A 9,823-nucleotide genomic window follows, 5' to 3' on the forward strand; every position below is an offset into this window, starting at 1 on the left:
CCTCTATAACCGGCCGGGTCACTTTTTGGTCGTCCCGGTGAAGCTAGGTTTTTCTAATCTTTTTACCCCTATTAGACAGCAACCCAAAGTTTAATACATGTTATTTAGCTTTGTTTTGAAAAAGACGATGGTCGATAAAAATCCAAAATAGAAGGTGACAACGTAACTGATAAAAACATTCAAACATACATTTATCATGGTTGTCTTGACATGATTCCATGAACTAAAGATGGTAAACAATATTCAAGGTACACCAACCCCTATTAAGCGGCCAACCCTTATTAAGGGACCACCCCCCATTTCCCCGGGGGTGGCCGCTTAGTAGGGGTTCGACTGTAGTTCGAAATAGCGGGGTTCAACTCGCCAGCAATCAAATACCACGTCCAACTATAATGTATATATAGTTTATAACATCGCATGAAACTAGCCCTTTTCTCGGTTGACTCTTTCATTTGCATTTAAATAAAATTCAACGTGGGAAAAAAAAGACATATCAAAGATCGCGGTCCGGTCTAATGAGCAAGATGTCATGTGATCACTTTTCCCTCCAAAGCACCCCTCTGGCCTTCCGACCTTGTATTTGCTCTATCATAGCATCACGCGACCATGGCATCATACACGAAACTGCAATGTTGGCGTGACTTCCTGCCAGTCGAACAAACAGTTTCCTGAAATTCTACTAGCTGGTGAAATAACAGGGTTCTAGTGAGGTAATTTAACACATAAACGAATTATTTCAGTGTAAATTTCAATCAGCTTGGAGCGGTAAATTGTACATTCTAATTTAAGAGAGCTTTACATATGGAGCTGTAAGACACAAATGCCAGGGGTAGAGAAACAGTTTCAGTAAGAATAATCGAGGAGTCTTATATTTTTCGTTGATGCATGAAGATCAAGAGCCATTCGCCATTCGTAAATACGCGAGTCATAATAATAATAATAATAATAATAATAATAATAATAATAATAATAATAATAATAATAATAATAAATAACTAAATGTCTATTCACAGCAAATTTCTCGGCAAAAAATACTTTGCCGAATGCCACCTGACTCGAGCATTATTTGAAGCAGCTGGAAAGCACTTCAAGTTTTTCAAGTTTGACGAGTTCCATCACACAACCCTACTCCTCACGCAAGCACTTAAACGTTGCGAACCCATAATTCAACGGTTTACGCCCAGGGTCTTAGTTTTTGTCTTAGGGAAACTAAGATGGGGTCTTAGTAAATACAGTCAAACCTGTACATAACGGTCACCCTTGGGAAATGGCCGGGTGACCGTTATATACAGGGTGACCGCTGTACACAGGTTTCCTTTAAACTCCCCTGGAAGTCAACAAATAGCATTTTTATGTGCAAATAATCACTCAATTTACGTTTTATTTACAATAACGAGTAACAGCAACGCAACAAACACGATAAGAAAATGCCCATAAAATGTCCGTGGTGTGCTTTAAGGGAGGTGTAGTATACTTTGATCTAAGTCTCCTGTGAGTGGCTGCATCGGAAGCTGATAGAAGAGAAATTTGATGCCGAGCGCTGTCTTGGTCCAATGCAGTGTAAAACCGCGGCGGTCAACATGATAAGTACAGAACAGTGTTAAAGTCAGGGAATTATGACGAAAGCCAGTGTGGTACGGTTGTGTTGTTACAGTTACAGTAACTATTGTTTGAAAGCGACGACACTTAAATGTTATCTACCCCAAGCATGTGTCGGACGTCGGCGATGACATGTATTAGTAGTTGTGTTTAGTACTAATATTTGTATTTTTGTGAGACCCCTGCCTTAGTGGCTGCTGTTTAACGAGCTGATGAATGAAGCTTGTCATTATTCGCTAATTGTAACCCAATTTCGTGACCGTTACATACAGGTAAAAGATAATGAAATTGTGGATTCTGGAAGTCTAAAGGGTGACCGCGTCCGTTGTATACAGGTGACCGCTACATGCAGGTCAACTTAACAGTAAATATAAAGGACGATTTTTGGGAAGTTGTTCAGTGACAGTTATACACAGGGTGACCGCTATATACAGGGCCGTTATATACAGGTTTGACTGTAGCAATTTTTGTTCCGGCGTTCAGACAAACACATATTATGTGATTCTTTCAATATACAGAACGGCAAAAATTACGCCATGTTCTCAATATATGAATACTACTTTCATATGCAAAATAACATTAACACATATAGACGCTCTTTCTCGCCGATGTTCAGCGGCGAGGTAATTCTGTCTGTATAATAAAGCAACCAAAATCTCGCCGATGTTCAGCGGCGAGGTAATTCTGTCTGTATAGTGAAGGAACCAAAATCTCGCCGATGTCAGCGGCGAGGTAATTCTGTCTGTATAATAAAGCAACCAAAATCTCGCCGATGATCAGCGGCGAGGTAATTCTGTCTGTATAGTGAAGGAACCAAAATCTCGCCGATGATCAGCGGCGAGGTAATTCTGTCTGTATAATAAAGCAACCAAAATCTCGCCGATGTTCAGCGGCGAGGTAATTCTGTCTGTATAATAAAGCAACCAAAATCTCGCCGATGTTCAGCGGAACAGAACAGCGAGTACTCGAACTGCACAGAGAGACTAATTGTTGCGAGATTGGCAAGTGGCAAGGGTACGTAGGATGGGAAAACGTAATGAAAGCAACGTATGCAAACGCAACGGGATATTTTTTTTACAAACTCCAGCTACTAGACTTCAAGTTCCGATAATAAGTGATTTTCAAAATTTAAAAATTACCGTCCGGAATATAAACACACAGCATCCTCATCTTACACTATGTGATCGCAAAAGCAACAAAAATATGTTTAGAATTGCTGTAGAGAACTTCTTCATTCATCTCGGCGAGGATCATTAACCTAGCCGACGATCATCATCATCATCATCGAGATTTCCGTCCCTTTAATACAGACAGAATTACCTTGCCGCTGAACATCGGCGAGATTTTGGTTCCTTTATTATACAGACAGAATTACCTTCACTATACAGACAGAATTACCTCGCCGCCGATCATCGGCGAGATTTTGGTTCCTTTCTTATACAGACAGAATTGCTGGTATTATAAAGGTGCCTCGGTTGCTTAGTATGAGCTCTCAAACGAAGCTAAATGATCAAATGGCAATGGTATTAAACCCCGGGTATTAAACACAATGTTTACGTAAAGATTCCTTGACTCGTGATCGATTCATGAGCTCATTTGACTCACCAAAATTTTGGTCTCTTCGTCAAAAAAGTAAAATCTCAACGTTTTGTAGATCTAGATCCATCTACAGTCGTGATGAGGCATTTGTGACCGTTTCTAGCGCCCGAAGGCATCGATGGCCATGGATCTTGTTTAAGCTCTGGACTATGGCAATGAACCTACGTTTTGCAAAGGGGAATCGTGGATCCTAGCATCCGTTAAAACATCGCCCCAAGTCGGCCAGAAGGTGAAATTAAAAATTATCTAGCTTTACTTACGTGAAAAAATACAAGCGACGTTTATCCAACTTGCATCGAAACTCGCAGATCGGGGAGCTGGCTGTGAATAAATTAGTATATTATTAACTTTTAAAAATATTCGTAACAGATATATTATTATTTCCGGTTCCGGTTGACGAAGAGGCACAGTGAGGTCTGGCATTAACAGAAAATTAACAACTGACAATACCCGAAATTTTAACTGACAAATGATCTTTGTAGTCAGATTGGTCAACGAACAGGGTATTTTTTCTTAATTTTGCTCGTGAAGAGGGCAAAATTACTCGCTCACGATTGGTCCTCGGTTGCCTAGCAACAGCTTAAGCTATCGAGAAGCTGTTGCTAAAAATTTTTTGTAACAATCGCGTATCGTTTCGAGATAGTTGACGAGGAATATATCAAAGAATTAAAAGACGAGAGCAAAAATGAAAACACGAAGAGAAGCACGGAGTACTGGAAGAACGTTTTCAAAAAGTAGGCGAATGAAAGAAACTTCCAAGCAAATTTAGAAGAGTACGAGAGCGATGTCCTCGACCAAACACTGTCGCAGTTTTATGCCGAGCTACGAAAAGAAAACGGAGATGACTACGAGCCCGACTGCCTGAAAGCAATGCAGGCATCACTGGAGAGATATCTAAATTCAAAAGCCTATCCAAAGTCTATCATCCGAGATAGGGAGTTTGTTGACTCAAGAAAAGTCCTGGAAGGGAAGGCCAGGAAACTGCGAGAGCAAGGTAAAGGAAAGCGACCCGGCGTCGACAAAACCAGGATCGCACCGGATCGGACCGGATTGGATCACGGATCGGATCACGGACCGGATCACGGATCGGATCGCGGATCGGATCACGGATCGGATCACAGAAAAAAAAACCCAAAGTTTTAAAGAAAAAAAAATCAAAAACAAAAATCAAACCGTTTATAAGATAATAATAAATAAAAAATAAAAGTGGAAAACTAAAATATGTAAAATGAAAATAAGAATCCCGAATTTGACGCAATGACATCTTAATTACAGAGAATGACAAGAGGTCATTTAAAAAGCCACATAAGCGCCTAATTTACGACGAATTTAAATTGTAATGAACAGGCAGATGTAGGTATATTTGAAAGTTAGTTGGCTCGAAGCTTGCGTGAACCTCCCTTTCTCGTTTTTGAAATTGTTATCAGTGGCTAATTCTCGGCTACATTTTCGTGTCAGATGTGAGCGTTACAGCTGGCGTTACAGTTAATGAGAAAACTTACGTACGAAAGCTTAAGGACATGACTTGCTTTGAAGGAGCTAGGTCACGATTTGCACATCTTGAAAAAACTAGCCTAGTTTTTCAAGTTCGTCATTTGCAATCCTCGTTAATCTTTGCCATCCTTAACGATCCTCATTCCGTTTTGATTTGTTCATGCCTCTAAAGTGTTTTCTATCCTAGAACAAGATCATTTTAAGGTTTTATTCTATTTAAAGGCAACTCTTTACGACCCTAAAAATAACTCTAAAAATCGTGACGTAACTCCTAAAATGTTGTTTATTCTCGGGTTGCGTTATCGTTCACACTATCGATGTTATTCCCAGAATTTTTTTAAAACAGCTATATTTCCTTGAAATACAAATGGTTTGTTTCGTTTTATTTCAGTGCGAAATATCGTATTCCAAACTCACATCTTGTAAAAGTATAGACTTGTCTCAAAAACGGAAATTGTTTGAAATCATCGGGTGTTTAATTTTTTAGTGTTTTTAGTTTTTGTGTTTCTATTCATACGTTTGTCCTATTATTACCATACTGACTCGTTTTATGACAGTTTACCTTTGATGCAAGTGAATACACGAAATATCATTTATCTGAACTGCGGAGAAAGATATGAAGACATGATTGATCATCGCAATCAAAACCCAACAGCCTGAAAAAAATTCATCTGTGACCAGCTCCCAGTTGGTTTGATATTATAAAAGAATAAAGGAATATCACACCTGAATGAAATAAAACGTTCTGCTCACAGTAGTCACTCTAGTGCAATTTGCTCAACAAAATTTTGAATTGTTTTCCTTGATCCGATCCGTGATCCGATCCGTGATCCGGTCCGGTCCGATCCAGATTTTGTCGACGCCGAAAGCGACCAAACCGATCCAGAAGTTTGACAAAAGAAGAGGAAGAAGTCCTCAGGCAGAACGGCCAGCTTGGAGGAGGCACTCCACAAGCTCTACTTAATATCATGTGGTGGCTGCTCACTCTGCACTTTGGCCTACGGGGGGCGACAAGAACACCACCAAATGAAAGTTCAAGATTTCGCTTAACAACGCGACGACGAAGGAAACGAATTTCTAACTTTTGCCGAAGGTCCAACTTAGCGCGAAAACCAGACTAGTCACCTCCAAAACGTTTGCCAGAGGGAATGAGAAAACGTGCCCCGTCATGTTGTTCAAACGATATCTGGAGAAGCGACCAAGCGAAATGAAGAAAAGCGGTCCGTTTTTACCTCACTGTCATCTACAAGTAGTGTAGCGGCTAACAGCTTCAATTGTTCATTTAGTGATACAAGCATGAAATTTGGCAGGAACATTCTCAATTGTCTATTCTTTTATTCTAGTCGATTAGCCACCTGAAATTCGCATTAACAAGAGTTTTTTTCAAAATGGCTAAAAATGGGAACGATGTGATAAAATAGCGGCCATTTTAAGTAATATCCTTACTTCCAACTCATCTTGAAGCAAAATTTGAGCAGTTTATTACTCCATGATTACAACGTTTCACTGCTAGCATCCTTTAGATACAATTGACTATTCCATACATCTTTCAGTTTCTGAAAATGGCCAAACAATTCTAAAGAATTCTTTCTTTAACAGGCGCTCATGATCTCATAGTACTGTTATATACAGGTTACATTATTTGCCTATCCAGTATTCAGTACGGTAATTCAATACGCCCAGAAGTTTCTTAGCTGGGTAATTCCCAAACAATTCTTTTTTAAACTACCTCTGATCACGTATACGTTTCAAATACACAAGTTACATTACATGCCTACTTCAAGCGAATTCTGATATTCAGGACAGCAATTCATTACGCCCAGCAGTTTCTAGCTGGCTAATTCAAAAACAGCTTTTCAAACAAGCTTTTGATTTCGTAACAGTGTCAAATAGTGCTGCTATACAATTTAAATTGCATGCCTACTATAGTCGATGACCAGGCGGAGCTACTTTTCACACAAGCAGCTACACAAAGCTGTACAGTTCAGCCCAGAAGGAAGACATTTGCACCTTCCACAACAGTCCTTCCTGCAGCCACATCTGGTTAGTTCTCGACAACTTGCAGCAACTGATGGAATGTCAGTCCAAAGTATCTGCCACGTGTCACCTCGCCTACTCCACCCCAATCAGCTGGACTTTTTGTGACAGGTCGAGGGAGAGTGGCTTGACCCCAGCTAATTCTTCCTTGGTAGGCAGCATGCTCTGAATGTAGCCTGAGGGCAGACTGAGGTGGTATTGCATCATACGGCCTCTGTTTGCGAGCGAAGAAATTCAGTCTTCAATCGTTCACACTTGTATCTGCACTGGACCTGTCATACATGACCACTACAAACTGCTCTAGACTCTGCAGATCAGCGTCGTCAAGAGATGTCACACAATGACTGAGTTTGGTGAAGGTGGTCGAGACCCCTTTACACTCATTCCATGTTTGCCATGCAGACTTCTTTCCTTAGCCACGGAAAGCAGACACAGTGTCGGATCACGTGAAAGAATGGGAGTCCACTGGCTTTCTCTGGACCGATTGTGTTTACCAGTTCATGCACTGGAATCAATCGGAAATTTCCTCCTTGGCCAAATGCAATCCACACTTTTTCAAGACCAGGCTCGTTTAAGGATTTCTTGACAGACATGGCAATAACTACCACATCGATCCGTGTCGTTTGCCTTAATTATTAAAGCCTTACTGCCGTCCATTGCCGCATCTCATGCGTGCACAAAAATACGTGGGTCTGCCTCTTTGTGCATACATGGTGCTAAATCTTCTAACGCAATTACGCGATTGCAACAGGCGTATTCCAAGCACGGCATGTCTGCTTCGGACAACCGATCTGCAAGAAAATGGAAAAGTTCAGTCTTGTTGTTGTTATCTCTCAGAAAGCTTGTCCAATTTTGGGGAGTCTTGCTGGTCGGTGTAACCCTTCTTCGTATCCCTTTGCCCCTTTTGGATCGTGCCTCTACTTTCAGGCTGGACTCCTTATACACATCAAACACAATGTCAACCCTTTGGTACTTGGTAGAATATGGTCTAACTCTTGGAAGGATGTCCTCATTGGCGTAGTCATCAAATGTCTTTGATGTACGTGGGAGCTGGGAGTTGACAAGAGCTCAGTAATCCATCCATGATGATTGCATCTGCCTCTGGTTCTGTGTTTGGCATCAAAGTCTTAGACTCAAGTATCTAAACCAATTGCGATTTCTGACATGTGTGAAGTTTCCCACTGTCACTGAGGGAAGCTGGAGCTGACTGGTTTTCGTGCTGGAAGAAATCATGCAAATCACACTGTCTGCTTTAACATGAAATGAAAAGTTGGGAAAATAGGTGACAGTCCTCTTTCAGTGTCCTCTCCTTGGAACTGGCGGCACTGGAAATTTCCTCTTGCTTGAAGAAAGTGATCTCGTCTTTCTATTTGATAAAACAAGGTGTGCTCATCTTTCTTCAGTCCTTCAATGAAGGATTAGAACTGATCTTTGCCTCTGCCATAGTGAGTTGCAACAAGTCTTTAATTAGCCGGATCGGCAATGTCCTTAGCTTTTTGTCTTACACAAGGAGGTCTGCAGACTCTTATTCAAAAGGATTGCCCATTTATTTAAATACTGTGAATAGCTTTTCCACTTTCTCAGACTGCTATTTGAGCACTTCCGCCTTGTTCGTGATGTTTGCTACTGATTGTTGTATCTTAAGTTTCCGCAACCTCTTCGTAGCGAGCGACTAGGCGGCTCACCGCTGGTCCAGCTATCATCCACCTCCAGAGTGCTGTAGGGTCCTCTGTCAAGCCTATCGCTTCTCCATCATCCTTGATGACTGCATTGTTTTGTTCGTGGGCTTGGTCGATTGCAATTGACGAGAATTCTTTGCAAGATTTTTGCTACTTCTGGATGTTGTTGATCGATGGTCATCATATCTCTGAGGTGAATTTAAAGCCACCACGCATAATTCACATTGTTGTTTGCAAAGAAATAGGGCAAAAGTTCTGCCAGCTTCTCACGATACAGGCAAAAGTTGGCTTCTCTAAATGAACGAACCAATGTTAGATTGGTTAGCTCTAGAGCTAAAACGAAATGCGAACTGTGGACTTTCGAGTCTTTGTTTCTTACACCACTCTTCGAAATCAAGAACACCTTGTGGACTTTAAGATGTATCTCTGCTATAGCTATTATATGCAGCTTGCCGCTGCTTGTATAGACAACATGCTGTGATATGATGTGCTTGACGAGATCTGGTAACACTTGAGGCTGACAGATAAGATTCTGAAGTACCAGATGAGGCAACTCCTGCCTCAACAAGAGCACTTGTCTAACCACTGTCCTGAAGTAAAGACTCTATCAATTTCAGAGCAGCCATTTCTATGTGAAGACCTATATTTGAGATGAATCGTCTGAAAGGTTTAAAGGGCAAAAACCTTTAAAACATATGTCAACCATTTGACCCAAGCACAAGTAATATATGAGGGTTAAAACTAAAATCTATTATCGAAATAACCTAAGTACAAAATTCTAAAATACTTACAGACATGTTCCGCTAGCCATGATAAAGGCTGCTCCTTCTGCGACTCTTGATAGCCTGCGGACATTTTTGCCAGCAGCCAACGTTTTCTACTCAGCTATAGTATTTTTTTAGTTTCTTTGCTCGACAATGAACTTTTGTACTGCAACATCATCAACTTCTCCTGTATAAGACTGCGAATTAACTCTACACCTAGAGTTAATGGCGGCCATGTTGAGATAAAGACCACCTATTTAGTAAATTGTTAAAAAAAAAGTGTTATACCGCCAAATTTGAAGTGGCTAATCGATCAGAAAGAAAGAATACTTAATTTAAAACATTTCTGTGAAATTTCATCCTTGTATCACTAAGTGAACAATTTTGCCAAAAAAATTATGTTAGCCGCTACACTAAAGCCAGTTTCAAGCGTTTGGTACAAGAAAACAACAATGGGAAAGAACACCATAAACACAATCATGAAAAAAACTCACCTCTGCAGGATCTGTGTCCCGAGAAGAATTTGACCAACCACAGTGCAAGAAAAACCGTGGTAAAGAAGCTGAAAAGTTGTGGTATTCCGAAGTGTGAAATAAAGAATATCACAGGCCACGCATCCGCCAACGGGCTTGACGATTACGACTCGAGAGA

This window comes from Orbicella franksi, chromosome 4 (genome assembly GCF_964199315.1).
Source record: "Orbicella franksi chromosome 4, jaOrbFran1.1, whole genome shotgun sequence".
NCBI lineage: Eukaryota > Metazoa > Cnidaria > Anthozoa > Scleractinia > Merulinidae > Orbicella > Orbicella franksi.